Consider the following 17906-nt stretch of genomic DNA (forward strand, 5'->3'; position numbering starts at 1 on the left):
CACGATCGAATGCTTTAGAAGTATCAATGAAGCACAAGAATATTGTGGAAATTTTGCCTATTATATTTATCTAAAATTTCCTTTAGTGCAAAAATACATAAATCAGTGCCATGCTTATGTTTAAAACCAAATTGGTTATCAGTAGACAGGACATACCTCTCAAGTCTACACAATAGAACTGTCTCCAGCACTTTGGACATAACACTGGCCAGAGCTATTGGACTGTAATTATCTGAGCCCACTTTATCTATAATAACTGGTACTAGCACAACAGAGAGCATAGAATCAGGTAACTCTCCATGAACAAAAGAAAAATCTGTGTAGCACATACACCAGAGGGCACAGTTTCTTACTGGCAAGTTTAAGATGTTTAGCTGTAATATTATCCAGGCCTTATTATCTCTTAACTTCAATATTGCTTCATGGACTTTAGCAAAAGTGACAACAACATCATCATTAACCTCTACATTATCCACTACAAACAGATTACTTTTTTACACAGTTTAACAGTTCATACTATTGTTTCCACCATAACTGACATTTCATCAGGACTACTCACACCATCTATATTAGATGGAAGAGATGTTTTGCAATTATAGACTAAGCGCGAGGGAAAACCAGTAATCCTTGCTCAGCACACCTACGTAACCCACTGGTGATATAAGGATGGATCAAGTCAGAGATTTACACAGGTGGCTGACCATGTAGGGCTCTATGTTTTAGAACAAGAAGCTTAAAATGAATCCTGAACTTGATAGGAAGCAAATGTAACGAGGATAAGATGGGAGTGATGGGAATCGTTCTGCTGGCCCTGGTCAACAGTCTTACAGATATGGTGAGCTAATCCATGGCATTATCAAAGCAACCTTGGAAGATATGTTATCTGAAGCAAGGACCTGATTTTATCTGGATTACGCTATAAAAAGTTTTTATGATCCAGTTCGTAATTGGCAGTCAGCTAATTTTGCAAAACAGTTTTATAGTCTCATTAGGCTTAAAAGAGACATACAACTGGATATCATCAGCGTAACAGTGACATAAGAGATACCTTTAAATTGGACCTAGAGGAAGCATATACAATGCAAATAATATAGGGCTTCACACAGAACCCTGAGGCTCACCGAGGGAAAGGGCAGCAGTTTCAGATATGTGGGGACCAAGTGACAGAAAAATTCCTATCCAAGAGATGAACCAGTCCAGGGCGCTCCTAGACACAGCCACCCACTTTAAGCCTTTTAATCCAGATGCTGTGATCCACATTGAAATATATAAAGACAAAGTATGAAATTAAATACAATATAAAAAAAATACATTAACAATAAGGTAAAGACACAATGTAAGGTAACGCTGCAAAATATAAACCGGTTAGCATTAACGGTATAGGGATCATATGAGATCTGAGAAGTGTCATACAATTTTTTTTCATGGCAACTGGCAAGAGTTTCCTGTGTAGTAAATGATTTATTTTTACAGTTTCTGTGCATGGAAAAACTCACTCTATTGTTAAGGAAGTACTTTTGATTTTCTGTCCAAAGATTCCATTTGTTAATAATTATTTGAAGATGATTTATTGACAGTGGCTTAGTATCTAAACATCCGTGATCAGTCGACAATAAGAAAAGTCTTGACAGATGAAGGTTCACTTAAGGTGGAGTGGCATTGCCATGACACCCAGTTTGTGTTGACAGTAATGATAATAAATGCCTAAGATGATGTGCACAGTTGGGAGGGAGTTAGGAGCAGTTGTTTTCCTTACTGCTGTACAACATTTATCTTTGTGCAACTTTTATCACTGGGTTGCTAAAACATCTTAACCCTGATTGTGCAATCCTACAACAAATAGCAGTTTGTCATTCACCTTCCCTGGAAACAGAAAGCTATGGGACATCTTCACAGATATCACACAGTCATTCTCTCAGGCTGATCTCTGGACTGATGTTCCTTGATTTCCCTTTTTATTATATATGTTATAAAGGTCAGCAAAATGGACGGTTTTAATATTGTTAAATGATGTCACCATTTCCATAGCATTCAGTATGCATATGTTACAATATGTAAGTTATTAAAAATGAAAATGGTGGAAGTGCTCAGATCCTTTACTCAAGTAAAAGTAGCAATACTTCAATGTCAAGTCCTGCATTAAGAGCACAGAAAATATTAAGAAAAAAATAAAACTGTTCATTATGAAAAATGGTCCCTTCTACACTTTTATATTATTAAGCATACACAAATAACGTTGACACCTGAACATTACACTAGTTCAGTCTTCTAAAGGTGTTTCATTTTTTTTCCTAGGGATATTTTTATGAATGTTGAAACAGGAAAAGGGTGAAAAGGTTTATTTTATGGGTTGATAATTTCCCAAAAAAAACCTTCCACCTTTGGTGAAAACAATACTTTAGTTCTGTAATTTTTTTGTCTATATCCACGACGTTCCACTTCCGTGATTGCTCCGGTGCCGCTGGAAATTCCGCCGGAATGGCCCTCCTTTCTGTGTCCTAAGTTTAGCATATGCTCTGTTCCTGTGAAGATCTCACTCTTTAGAGCGTATTGTACACCTTTGTATACTTCCTACCTGTGGTGTCGTTATAAGCAAGGCAGCATTAAAAAACTTATGGCGGCTATAATGTGAAAAACAGAACTTCTATTAGATTTTCATCACTATTGCATTGGGCAGAACAACGGCCCTTAACTGTGATATAATCACAGCATGTCGCGGACTGAAGTGAGCTATTGCTTTTACAAAAACATCACGCTGTATGACCCTTATAGTCACATTCCAAAAAAAAAATGGGGGGAATGATTTTTGATCACGCACAATAAAGAAAACATGCAATAATTAAATCCCCCTTCCAATACCATGGATGTGTTATGATTAGGGCTGTCAAACGATTACATTTTCTTTATCGCGATTAATCGCTGAATTTCTATAGTTAATTGTGATTAATTGCATGTTTTATCACATGATTAAAATTCTATTATTTTGCATTTCAGAACTGTTTTTAAGTACATATTAACAATGGAAAGCAATTCTTACCAGTGTGTCTTGATTGGGAATCAAATGAATGCAAAGAAAGTGACTTTATGAACTTGACTTTAAGATTTGTATTTGTTTATTATATATTTAATCTAGTCACACATTTGAATCTAGAGTCAATATTAGGGTTGGGTATTGTTTGGTTTGGATACCGGTGCTAAAGCGATACTTTTAAAACGGTACCGGTGCCTTAACGGTGCCTGAACTGATAAAAAAAGAAGGGTACTAAACAGTTGGCGACATTAAAGAATGGCTTGTTTATTTCTAGGCCATATCGTCAAAATTAAATGATTTAATAATAATGTAATCACTATAACAATAACTTATTTCACTAGTAAATAGCTGTTGAATGACAAAAACAACCACCAGATGGGAAAAGGGCATTTAACAACAACTTTGAATGCACCATAAGGCTGTAAATTACCAGTTTCATTGAACGCACCGTCTGTGTTTTTCCGACAACAGCGTCTGCAGATTGTTACATCCCATACAGACAAACGGTACACCGTTTAGCGTTAGCTGTCAGCATTTTAACCGTGTTTAATCCAGCTACTAGCTAGCGGTAGGCTAACGTTAGCTGCTGTTGAGTATAGTGTTAACTAGCTAGCGGTAGGCTAACGTTAGCTGCTGTTGAGTATAGTGTTAACTAGCGTCACATGCAGCGGGGTTTGTGTTTCCTGTAACGTCTGTTTCAGAGCAGCAGAGAAAAGCGTCACCAGAATGAGGCACCGAAATCTGCGTTGCTATTCCTGCAGCAGCAGGATGTGTTAGGAGGAAGTACGGAAAAATAGTAGCCTGTTAGGCACGACGCAAAGCCGAGTGAAGTGAAAATAAATTAATAAATTGCGGCATGCGATTAATACGATTAAAAAAAATGAACGCGTTATGCTCGGCCCTTAATCGCATCGCGATTAACGCGTTAATGCTGACAGCCCTAGTTATGATTGATAATGTGTTTTTTTGTTAATTTGATGCAATCTATTTGCATGTGTTCTCTTAAGTTGCAGTGCGTTAGCCCCTCAGGGCCTCTGTAATATTTAGACCAGAAAGGGCGAAGTCCCACGCATCCCCCCGGATTATTGCACCCTGTGCACATCCTGCTCACATTACGTAGTTGTTTCAATTTTTATCAGTTTTTCAAAAGCTGTATCTCTACTGTATTAGTCACTGGTGTTCTGATCTATTTATAACTGGAGAGGGGGAAATGTAAGTTAACTCAGAGGGAGGTTTTGTCAGGTCTGGTAAGACAAAAGTAAACTCCCCTTTACAACAAGAGATACTGTTTGTTAACTCACTACACTAACCTCTCGCCCTGTTATCACACCCCACCTTACAACACCTCGCCTATAAACCTTTGACTCCAGCAGTGACGAAGTTGACTGTGTGCGTGTATAGGCCCAGAAAGCAGCCACTGTACATTTTAACTAATCTTATCCCAAGGTCCATTACAGACCGTTCAACCACATGTCTGCGTCTACGTACATCAGCTGATGTGTTTGCTCAGTTGTCATGGAGATGGCTCAGTTGTCATTATGTGACCTAAGCATGGACCTTCCGTCACATAAGCCTTGTTTATGATGAGCCATTTTGATCGCCGTTTTTGCGGCGTGCATTGCATGATGTTGAATCATTTTGTCTAGCTTGTTCTGGAGGCTAGACTGCTTGAAACACTATGTATGTTTTTTTTCTTGAGCATTATAAAGTTGTACAAATGAATACTCAGAGAGCAGAGGAATAATAAGTTACAAATAAATACAAACAAAATGCCTCGAATGAAAATGAAAACAGATTCTTCTCACTTTTTTTCCGTTTTGTACCAGCCATGTGTTTTATATGAAACCTATATTTTACATAAAGGAAAACCAAATGTTTGGTGAAGTATTGTTACATTTTCTGCAGAGGAAGGCCATAAAGATCATTTGATTAGTTGCAAAGTGCAACAATGCATGCAACCCAACGCAGTTCTGCTTTCCACCAGGAACTGCAGGCTGAGAAACAGACCATGTTCCTCTTAATGTAATTTACTCAATGTGGTCTAATGTAATATCCATACAATGAGCATGAAGCATATGTTTGTCAGTGTTGGGGTACCTACCTGCTCTGCTGTTTTACATAACCTGATGTATAGATTTATGTGTCGGATCTCTGAGTCAGAAAATGACTTAATTGCTGTTTTGGCTAACCCTACACATTGACTGTGTATTTATATAAATACACTCTGACCTACGTGTTGGAACCTCTTTTGAGGAACAGTGATTCTTCCCCATGAGTGGATCTCTCAATCAATCAGTCAATCAATCAATCAATCAATCTACACTGTTAGAAAAGGCCGTAGAAATATGGGCTAATATTCTGTGTTAATATGAAGGAATCACAACTGGTCGACTTCAGGCTTTGTGAGATCTTTCTCAGCTTCAATCAGATATTCTTGTCTGCTTTTGAGGCAAGCAACCTCGAAAGCAAGCAACCAGCAGGTATCCAAAGTGCTTTACATAAAGTAACAACAGTAAAACATAAAAAACATAAAGTCACAAGGAATAAAACATACAGTAAATCAAAAATAGGATACATGAAAGCAGAAAAAACGGAACATGTCACAACGCTACTATTTAGCCATTCTAAATAAATAAGTTTTATGTGTGGAAACACTGTGGAAACGTGATCCCCCCAGTGTCTGAACCTCAACCTTGGGACTTCTAAAACCAGTTGATGGGACGACTGCAATGACCTGTTGTTTTTGCGAACGGTTAAAATCTCGGGGTTATGTGTGCACATCTGGAGGTCTTGGTTAAAAAGCGAGCAGAGGTTTGATTGAGGCCAACATAAAGTGCATTACAGTAATCCAGTCTTGAACTTATAAATAAAGGCATGAATTGCCTTCTCTAGATCACGCCTGTGTAGGAAGGGATGGACTTAAGCCAGCAGACAGAGCTGGAAAAAGCTCATTTTAACAATGTCATTAACCTGTTTGACCTCGAATTTCCTGGTAATATCACATGGTCTTATCTTGGCAAGCCATTTGGCCAATTTGGACACATTTCAACATAAGATATTTATTTTTGAAAATACCTTTTAGTAACACAATCTGATTTTAGAGGACAAAGTTATGATAAATAAGTGACACAAAGTGGCTCCCCTTTGCCTTTTGTCATTATTTCCTACCATCCTCTGCAGTGAATGAATTAGTCTCAGGATAGGTGTGTGTGTGCAATAAATGTAGGTGGTTCCATCATGATTGCTCCTTTTATCTTACTCAGTCATGCTATCTGTGACGTTTCTATACACCTTGATACTAGGATTCCGATCCAGTGAAGTCAGCCACTTTACAGTGTACACGGTGCACTTGATAAACACATACATTTCACATGATTTGGATTTGTGTCATTCATCACTGACATTCACCGCTGGCCTGGAATGTAATTTGGTTATGGCGTTTTCTTCACATTTTCTGATTATCTCTGCTATACTCATCTGCTTATGTTCTGCCAATGGTAAGATTCACGAGAACTTTCCAAACCAACATTTTACCATTTTACCATGAAGATACAGGGCTAAATCCATATTTACTAAGTCAACTCATGTTTTTATTGTTTTCTTATCATGTCCATTACAACATGGTATGGCACTGACTGAGTAAAATGTCTTTTGTAATTACGAATAAATTGATTCAGCCATGCAAGGGTAATAGGTAGAAAGAGTATTTTGTTGGTTTTCCTCGATTTAGTAACTTTGAAGGGCACTATTGGACGAGGTCCTTTTAGAGGAATTGTACCTGTATTCAGATTTCTTTTTTCAACTGATTTCAAGACATACTATGGTTGCAAATGGCCTATGATCCCATTTATTCGGGTTTACCCACTCTTCTTGTTTCTTTAAATCTTTTCGGTCATCTCTTACCGGTAATTACATTTGTATATAAGGACGAAAGGCTTTGGACGAAATGTATTTGCTGCCCTTTTTTGCTTCTTCATTTTGGACCTGCCTCCTGACAGGAGTTGGTTCCAATCAGCTTGCAAAGGTGTTTGTGTCCGGCATGTGGTTTAATTATCAATTTACTAATAATTTCTTAAGAAAACCTTAAGATGTCTCCCGAAAGAACTATGAAATTGGTACAGCTCTGTAAGGGATCTATTTAATCCAACCATAATCAAATGCTTTGAGTTACTTGGACAGAACACAATTTTAATCATGCTTCTCAGCTCTCATTATATTGATGAAAAATCTGATCTAGGTGGCATGTTGAAATTAGAAATATAGAGATGTCATTTTTAGGAGACCGAAACCATACCTGCTTTGAGCATCAAAGGAACCTCTCCACTGTTTTGTCTTTCCCTGAACTAGTTACCAGTTCACTCTGTAAACATAGATAACACGAAAGCAGTCCAATACAACAGCCCTGCAATAAAGCCTCCCTTCATAAAAGTAAGAATGTTGAGTTTGTGAGAGAAGCTGACACCTCAAGGTTGCAGCTTGCTCGTCAGTTTGCTGCCGTTGATTGTATTGCGTTGTACAGGGAAGTGTTTCTAATATTGAGTGTACCCCATAATTATAAGGGCTATGGATATTCAAATGTTACGTCCTGACCTGATCTCCATTGGGATGGATATCAATTTTGATATCATCAAATAATAGCTATAAAAATACATTAGAAAAATGAAGAATGACAAGTGAATGACTGCAAAAACATATGGGGAAACTGGCTGAAAAAAGCATAAAATGTCCTGTCAAAATCAATTTAATCAATTTACAATATTTCAATAGTGAAAAATGTATCTTTTAAGCACACTAAACACTTTTGTCTACAGACCATTTTGGATATATAAATTGTTTGGAAATTGACCTATTCTGTGGTTTAGGCATAAGGGCGTGTTGGATCCCCAGATGTGTTCTCACCTTCAAGCCAATATTAAGAAAAACAAAGTCCTATACCGTAGAATTTCAATGTAAATGGCATCTATCCAACAGTTAGACAACTTTGATCGCTTAAGCAATTTATTTCCTTTTATTTCCCAGAATATTTCTCAATTCATGATCAACAGTGGTCCAAAGTGGGGCAGAAGACAGATGTTACTTCAGGAAGTGACCAAACCAGTCTAAATGACATAACAGAAACTAAACCTACTGAACCACCTACAGGACCTGAACCAACAACATCTGAACCAACCAGTTCAACTGATTCAGTAACATCTGAGCCTGCAATGACCACATCTGCACCTGAGCAAACCCATCCCACTGACACAGTAACCTCTGAACGTGGACAGACAACTATTTCAGCTGAACCTACAGGTTCTACTGATACAGCAACATCTGATCCCTCTGGTTCCACCTCAGTATCTGTATCAAAGGGTCCAACTGATTCAGTATCATCACAGCCTGCTGAGACTACTTTGCCAATTGATCATACAGGTTCTACTGATACAGTAACATCTGAGCCTGCCGGTACCACCTCAGTATCTGAATCAACCAGTTCAACTGATTCAGTAACATCACAGCCTGCAGAGACCACTTTGCCAACTGAACCTACAGGTCCAACAGATTCAGTAACATCACAGCCTGCTGGTACCACCTCAGTATCTGAATCAACCAGTTCAACTGATTCAGTAACTTCACAGCCTGCTGAGACTACTTTGCCAATTGATCCTACAGGCTCTACAGATACAATAACATCTGAGCCTGCCGGTACCACCTCAGTATCTGAATCAACCAGTTCAACTGATTCAGTATCATCACAGACTGCAGAGACCACATCGCCAAATGAACCTACAGGTTCTACTGATATAGTAACATCTGAGCCTGCTGGTTCCACCTCAGTATCTGAATCAACAGGTCCAACGGATTCAGTAACTTCACAGCCTGCTGAGACTACTTTGCCAATTGAACCTACAGGTTCTACAGATACAGTAACATCTGAGCCTGCCGGTACCACCTCAGTATCTGAATCAACCAGTTCAACTGATTCAGTAACATCACAGCCTGCAGAGACCACTTTGCCAACTGAACCTACAGGTCCAACAGATTCAGTAACATCACAGCCTGCTGGTACCACCTCAGTATCTGAATCAACCAGTTCAACTGATTCAGTAACATCACAGCCTGCTGAGACTACTTTGCCAAATGATCTTACAGGTTCTACAGATACAGTAACATCTGAGCCTGCAACGACCACCTCAGTATCTGAACCAACCAGTTCAACTGATTCAGTAACATCACAGACTGCAGAGACCACATCGCCAAATGAACCTACAGGTTCTACTGATACAGCAACATCTGAGCCTGCTGGTTCCACCTTCGTATCTGAATCAACCAGTTCAACTGATTCAGTAACATCACAGCCTGCAGAGACCACTTTGCCAACTGAACCTACAGGTCCAACAGATTCAGTAACATCTGAGCCTGCCGGTACCACCTCAGTATCTGAATCAACCAGTTCAACTGATTCAATAACATCACAGCCTGCTGAAACTACTTTGCCAATTGAACCTACAGGCTCTACAGATACAGTAACATCTGAGCCTGCCGGTACCACCTCAGTATCTGAATCAACCAGTTCAACTGATTCAGTATCATCACAGACTGCAGAGACCAAATCGCCAAATGAACCTACAGTTTCTACAGATACAGTAACATCTGAGCCTGATGGTTCCACCTCAGTATCTGAATCAACAGGTCCAACTGATTCAGTAACTTCACAGCCTGCTGGTACCACCTCAGTATCTGAATCAACCAGTTCAACTGATTCAATATCATCACAGACTGCAGAGACCACATCGCCAAATGAACCTACAGTTTCTACAGATACAGTAACATCTGAGCCTGCTGGTACCACCTCAGTATCTGAATCAAGCAGTTCAACTGATTCAATATCATCACAGACTGCAGAGACCACATCGCCAATTGAACCTACAGGTTCTACAGATATAGTAACATCTGAGCCTGCAACGACCACCTCAGTATCTGAACCAACCAGTTCAACTGATTCAGTAACATCACAGACTGCAGAGACCACTTTTCCAACTGAACCTACAGTTTCTACTGATACAGCAACATCTGAGCCTGCTGGTTCCACCTCAGTATCTGAATCAACAGGTCCAACAGATTCAGTAACATCACAGCCTGCTGGTACCACCTCAGTATCTGAATCAACCAGTTCAACTGATTCAATAACATCACAGCCTGCTGAAACTACTTTGCCAATTGATCCTACAGGCTCTACAGATACAATAACATCTGAGCCTGCCGGTACCACCTCAGTATCTGAATCAACAGGTTCAACTGAGTCAGTAACATCACAGACTGCAGAGACCACTTTGCCAACTGAACCTACAGGTTCTACAGAAACAGTAACATCTGAGCCTGCTAGTACCACCTCAGTATCTGAATCAACCAGTTCAACTGATTCAGTAACATCACAGCCTGCAGAGACCACTTTGCCAACTGAACCTACAGGTTTCTACTGATACAGCAACATCTGAGCCTGCTGGTTCCACCTCAGTATCTGAATCATCACAGGTCTCAACTGAGTCTGCAGTAACTATCGACAGCCTGCTGAGACTACTTTGCCAATTGAACCTACAGGTTCTACAGATACAGTAACATCTGAGCCTGCCGGTACCACCTCAGTATCTGAATCAACAGGTCCAACTGAGTCAGTAACATCACAGACTGCAGAAACCACTTTGCCAACTGAATCTATAGGTTCTACAGAAACAGTAACATCTGAGCCTGCCGGTACCACCTCAGTATCTGATTCAACAAGTTCAACCGATTCAGTAACATCACAGCCTGCAGAGACCACTTTGCCAACTGAACCTACAGTTTCTACTGATACAGCAACATCTGAGCCTGCTGGTTCCACCTCAGTATCTGAATCAACAGGTCCAACAGATTCAGTAACATCACAGCCTGCTGGTACCACCTCAGTATCTGAATCAACCAGTTCAACTGATTCATTAACTTCACAGCCTGCTGAGACTACTTTGCCAATTGAACCTACAGGTTCTACAGATACAGTAACATCTGAGCCTGCCGGTACCACCTCAGTATCTGAATCAACAGGTCCAACTGAGTCAGTAACATCACAGACTGCAGAAACCACTTTGCCAACTGAATCTATAGGTTCTACAGAAACAGTAACATCTGAGCCTGCAACGACCACCTCAGTATCTGAATCAACGAGTTCAACTGATTCAGTAACATCACAGCCTGCAGAGACCACTTTGCCAACTGAACCTACAGGTTCTACAGATACAGTAACATCTGAGCCTGCCGGTACCACCTCAGTATCTGAATCAACGAGTTCAACTGATTCAGTAACATCACAGCCTGCAGAGACCACTTTGCCAACTGAACCTACAGTTTCTACTGCTACAGCAACATCTGAGCCTGCTGGTTCCACCTCAGTATCTGAATCAACAGGTCCAACAGATTCAGTAACATCACAGCCTGCTGGTACCACCTCAGTATCTGAATCAACCAGTTCAACTGATTCAGTAACTTCACAGCCTGCTGAGACTACTTTGCCAATTGAACCTACAGGTTCTACAGATACAGTAACATCTGAGCCTGCCGGTACCACCTCAGTATCTGAATCAACAGGTCCAACTGAGTCAGTAACATCACAGACTGCAGAAACCACTTTGCCAACTGAATCTATAGGTTCTACAGAAACAGTAACATCTGAGCCTGCAACGACCACCTCAGTATCTGAATCAACGAGTTCAACTGATTCAGTAACATCACAGCCTGCAGAGACCACTTTGCCAACTGAACCTACAGTTTCTACTGATACAGCAACATCTGAGCCTGCTGGTTCCACCTCAGTATCTGAATCAACAGGTCCAACAGATTCAGTAACATCACAGCCTGCTGGTACCACCTCAGTATCTGAATCAACCAGTTCAACTGATTCAGTAACTTCACAGCCTGCTGAGACTACTTTGCCAATTGAACCTACAGGTTCTACAGATACAGTAACATCTGAGCCTGCCGGTACCACCTCAGTATCTGAATCAACAGGTCCAACTGAGTCAGTAACATCACAGACTGCAGAAACCACTTTGCCAACTGAATCTATAGGTTCTACAGAAACAGTAACATCTGAGCCTGCAACGACCACATCTGAGCAAACCCATCCCACTGACACAGTAACCTCTGAACCTGGTCAGACAACTGTTTCAGCTGGACCTACAGGTTCTACTTATACAGCAACATCTGATCCCTCTGGTTCCACCTCAGTGTCTGAATCATCGCGTCCAACAGATTCAGTAACATCACAGCCTGCTGAGACTACTTTGCCTACTGAACCTACAGGTTCTACAGATACAGTAACATCTGAGCCTGCCGGTACCACCTCAGTATCTGAATCAACCATAACAACTGATTCAGCATCATCACAGCCTGCAGACACCACTTCGCCAACAGAACTTACAGGTTCTACAGATATAGTACCACAACCAACTACACAACCAACCACACCATCTACTAAACCTCCAACTGATCCACCAACATCAGCTGTCACGCCAACAATTCAAACAACAACTCGACCACCCACCACAATAAAGCCCTTTAATTGCCAAAATGGGGGATTTTTCAATGGACTCAACTGCACATGTCTTTATGGATTCGGTGGACGAATTTGCCAATTCGTTGAAACTGTTGATCCAGGTACCATCAACCTTTCTTAAGATCTGTCATTTTTAAATGTTACTAAATGTTACTGAGCACAATTTTTAATTAGTGGTCCTAAAAACACTTTTAATATGTTTGATTCTCTTTCCAGTTATCGTCAGCAGATCAGTTGTTGTTAATGTGGTTATCACTCAGGAATTTAATGACAAATATGAAGACAAAAATTCCCCTGAATACAAATACTTTGTTGGAAACTTCACCAACCAGGTAAATGGAAAAATGGATGAGTTATGCTGTTTTATAGCCATGTAGGTACTGAACACATCTATTTGTAGTATTTTATAAAATTGAGGATTTTACATTAACATTTGGGATTTTACACCACTTTTTATGTGGTGACTGGAGAAAAGACAAAAGAGGCAATACTGCATTTCATTCAACGCACTAGCTGAACAAGCAATCATGTGTGCAATACTGTTCTCTGGATACACACGTTCAGCTCAACTTTACTGACCTAAAATGAGTATGCCATGTAGCCAGAACATTAACTAACCATATGATGCAACCATTGCAACATGCTGAAACAATGGCAAGGCTAGTGGTGCATAAAACTTCCTAAAATAACCTTTTCCAGAAAGTCCAAAATACTTGGATTTTAGCTTTTGGGAATTGACAAAGATAGGAGATAATATATCATAGTAAAGGATTATTAAAAGCAAAATGGTGATTGAAAAAGGCCACTTTGGGGTTTTTACACTACTCCAAACAGTACTGACACAATTCATGTAGAGTAGGATATGTTGAGTAGGATAAATTATCTAGGAAACATATAATTTCATATGACTAATGTGTGACTCTAGGTATTCTGCTTTTGAAACAATAGTTATTTTATGTTGTTACTATTTCAGATGGAAACATATTACAAGGCAAAGAAGATACCAAACTTTAAAGAAGTGGTCGTAACTAGTGTCAGGTAATGTACCTGTGATTTATTCAAAACATGGCGTCATCATTGTATTCTGCTTTACATTGTTAAACACCAAAATAGACATTTTGTTTGTACAAAATGTTTTAATTGCAAGTGCTTGTGATAAAACAGTTTCTCTCTTGTTTTCTTTTAGCCGTGGAGCCCCTACGGGCAGATTCTCAGTCAACACTGTGGAAGAGGTAAAGCCATTCAAACCCCTTTCTGATTATTGAATCAGAGATTAGATATTAACAATTGTTCCATCTTTATTTTCAGATGAGATTATCAGTTGAAGCCATGGCTATCTACAGAATCACACCAAGAACAGAAGGGTAATTTGAGCACAGCACCACTGAAAATGTCCACATAAAGTCATTGAACATATCAACATAGATTAGGGAAGCAGGAATCTTTGCATGTTGGCAGCCTCGGATGGAAAGAATTTGTTAATTGGCAAAAGGATTTTCAAAAAGGAAACTTTCCACTTGCACAATGACTTTTAGGAGACAGTTTGATCTCACCCTTAACAGGACTAGTGCAGTTCCAGTTGAAAACATGCCTGTTCTGAACGGGCTGATGCTTGGCCTATTGAATTGCTGCATACAGCTTTCTCTCTCATCCAAACAACATTGCACTCCACATTGCACTTTTTTGGGTCATGAGCAATACACCTGTCATGACATAATTGCGTCACTGCTAGAGTACACACATCATTTGCTATCATCTAGCTATTTCGGACCAGTTTATTTCAAGGAACTAAAGTGTTCATTCCAAAAGTTACTTCGCTGATGCTTGAAATGTTTGAATTTGAACTTTATAACCCCCCAACTATTTACTCCACTACACTGTATTTGACAGCTCTATTTACTTTGCAGATGCCATCTCACACATGGGAGCTAATATCTAAATTGTATCTCATATGTAAGAAATAATATCTTCTACGTAGAAGAAAAACTAATACAGGCCGTTTTATTTATGCAGCACATTTCATCAACAAGGCAATTCAAACACTAAAAGAGCAGTTCAAACATTTAAAATTTTTAAGTTAAAATAGGCTTTATTAGTTTTGAGAGTGAGAAAACTAAAAAGAGGTAAATAGACAAGCTAGCAACACTACTTTAAAGTAGCCTGCCAATACCTTTATCTCCATTTGTCATCAGACGTTCACGTTGTCATGGTTTTGCTCTAGGCCAGTTGGCCTTTAGACTTTTAGGCCATGTCCACACGTACCAAAACGATCTGTTTTTTACCCGTCTTCCCTGGATTCGTTTCAAGGATTTTTGCATCCATACAGATCCAGGTGTAAATGACTCAACGCGCTGTTTCTGCTACAGAAATTCACCAAAAAACGTTGAAGAAGAGCATCGTCACTTCCACTTCCCATCATAACATGACTAGCTAGATTAACGTTCTCTCTATTTAGCTAGATGAAGTGAGCTGGTTTGACCATTGAGATGGAATATGCTCGCTTAGCTTCACCGCAGTCGTGTGTGGACACTATGTCTCGTGTTACTTTCTGCCTTGTGTTTCCCCACCTCTGTGATGTGTTCCACCTGTTCCTCAGCCCTCATGTCACCTGTCTCTCAGTTACTACCCTTGTTACCTTGTGTATTTAGTCTCTGCTATTTGTCGCTTGTCAGTTCTACGTCTTCACTCCCTGTGTTGGTCCCTGCGTTACTCCTTCCTTGTGGTTTTGCCTGTTCTAGTCTTTAGTTTTTTTTTTTGGTTTTTGCGTTGGATTATTTTTGCCTGCCTGCCTTCCTCAGGACACCTTCTGCTACTAAGCCTTTTCATTTAAATAAATCTTTCAACTCAGCCTGCTGCATCCTGGTCACTTGACTCTGCAGTTTGGGTCCAAGCCTGCTATCCCCTAGACGTGACACACCTCATAGCGGTCCCTTGATACTTTCCCCTTTTTGATTAATTATTAGCATGGTCATAGTTTTTGTCCCCCAGAAAAGCCCCCTAAGCATGTTTTGGGATTTTTCCCCCTGATTTGTGTAAATTGGATTAATCTTTAGTTCCTCAAATTGGGATCTAGGCTGATAAAACAGGTGTATTTGCTAACAATATTAATAATAACAGAAATAATAGGATATTTATAAAAGTTATTCATCTTACCAACATTGTACATTTTTGGAATTGCAAAACAATGACTTAAACTATACGGACATGCTATGTGACATTTGCTATGTATATACAAAGATACAGGTAAACAACGGTAGCATATATAGTTTAAAAATAGTTTATAACAAATTCTTTGTGCCTCAGTGTTAGTGTTACACATGACGTGGTTTTGGTGATTCCAAACAACGGCAGCCAAGAAGAACAATATGATGTCAACTTCCATGCAGTTAAGGAGGCTACCAAGCAGCTTGTTAACTGCACAGCAGGTAAGATAGAAAATCAATATTTACATACATAATGATCTAAAGTAATCTAAAGTATGCACTGTTGGCAAACCATGAGATTGATTTAATGAGTCCTTAAGTAGTAAGCTTTATATACTTACAACTTTTTCCACTGAACAAAAACTATGTTTTGTATGCTTTTTTTTTGTCTTCAGAATTTTCAGATTGTCCCTACCAAGACATAATTGTGACTGAAGTGAATAAAACAGATATTGGATGTAAGTATTACTGGACCGTGTGTCATGACATTCATCAACATCATCAGTGTGATTTTAAAACACAAACACACAGCAAGCTGATTAATACATTTTACAAATCTTGAACATTTCTCAAACACATGCTCCAATTTCTTTTGTGACTCGTTCACATTTTCATGCTTAAATAATTAGTACAATTTCTTAAAAGCCCTGTTAATTGCTTTATTAGATTTTTTAGGGGTAGACGTATGGAGACAGAACATTGACACCTGAACTGAAAAAGGAAAAATTGTCATGCTTTCTGGATGTGTGGTTGTGTGCTTTATTAAAATATAGACTATACACTAAGTTGCCACTTTAGGTACACCTGCTAGCCTGCTAACATAAATAAGGAGGAATTATGTTGCTGCGATCTAATATTTAAAGCATCAGACAAAGGATGTGGTAAAGATTACCATTGCTATAGTCTCGCTTTGCCAGACCTTCCTCCACAGCGGAAGGTCTGGCTAGTCCACACAGCATTCTGGGATGAGAGAAAAACGTGCTCTGGTTTATTGACATTTCTTTTAACCAATCACAATCGTCTTGGACGGTGCTAAGCACCGGACGGAGCAACGGTGCCGCTGCAAAATAGTTTCGGGAAGGAACTTGTTGTCAGCGACAATGGACCTCTGGCTCTCAGTTCGGTGCTTTAAAAAAAATGTGTATAATAAAGACATCCGCTATATGTAGCCTACAGTTAAATATTAGGATGGTTAATAAGCATGAATTGACAATATAAGTCAATTTCTGTAATTTTGCGCTGCCCCCTTAGGGGCAAGAACTAAACGTTAAGAATAAATACAATACAATACTTTCAGTTTGGTTTATTGTAGATTGATGGACTTTACCAAGTCTTAACAGTCAACAAAAGATTCAAACTTCAACTTGAGTTGTATGAATAAACTCAAACGTCTTAATCCAAAAAGGTTTACACATTTCATTTGATGGAACAAAAGTGTACATTCAAAAGTTGTTTTAGTCGTGCAACAGAAAACTCAGATAGTCTAGCTAGCTGTCTGGATTTCCCCTGCAGAGATCTGAGGAGCAGTTAGCCATAGTCCTCACAAATCCACCGGAGGTTAGAATTACAACACTTAGAAAGAGGAAGGTAACGGACATCTGGTCGAAAAGAGGGACATCCGGCAGAATTTCCGGCGGCACCGGAGCAATCCTGGGAAGTGGAACGTCGTGGACATAGACTACCATTGCTACAACATAATGTATGACCGATGACACTATGGCTATATGGCACGATAAGCACCTATTTGTATTGGAGGCCTTTACAAATGTGAGGTGTTTCTGAAGGCATTAAGAACCTGTTAGTTAGCAGGTGTACCACTGCACTGTAGCCACTTAGTGTAAATGCATATTTGGCAAAGCTAGAATTGACAGTAAACTTACTGAACTTTTTATGTTTGTGTTCTTCTCACCAGCTCTATGTAAAAGTGTTGTGGGCAATTCACATGTTGCTGAATACTACGAATCTGTGCTTGTTGATGGAGCCATCATGTGTGTGACTTTATGCGACAGTCTACATCCACGCCCTAAAACATGCTACAATAAGGGAATCTGCAGACTGTTCAGTGACATTGGAGCTATTTGCCAGTAAGTTGACTGAGCTCTCA

The sequence above is a fragment of the Sander vitreus genome, chromosome 19 (genome assembly GCF_031162955.1).
Source record: "Sander vitreus isolate 19-12246 chromosome 19, sanVit1, whole genome shotgun sequence".
Taxonomy (NCBI): Eukaryota; Metazoa; Chordata; class Actinopteri; order Perciformes; family Percidae; genus Sander; species Sander vitreus.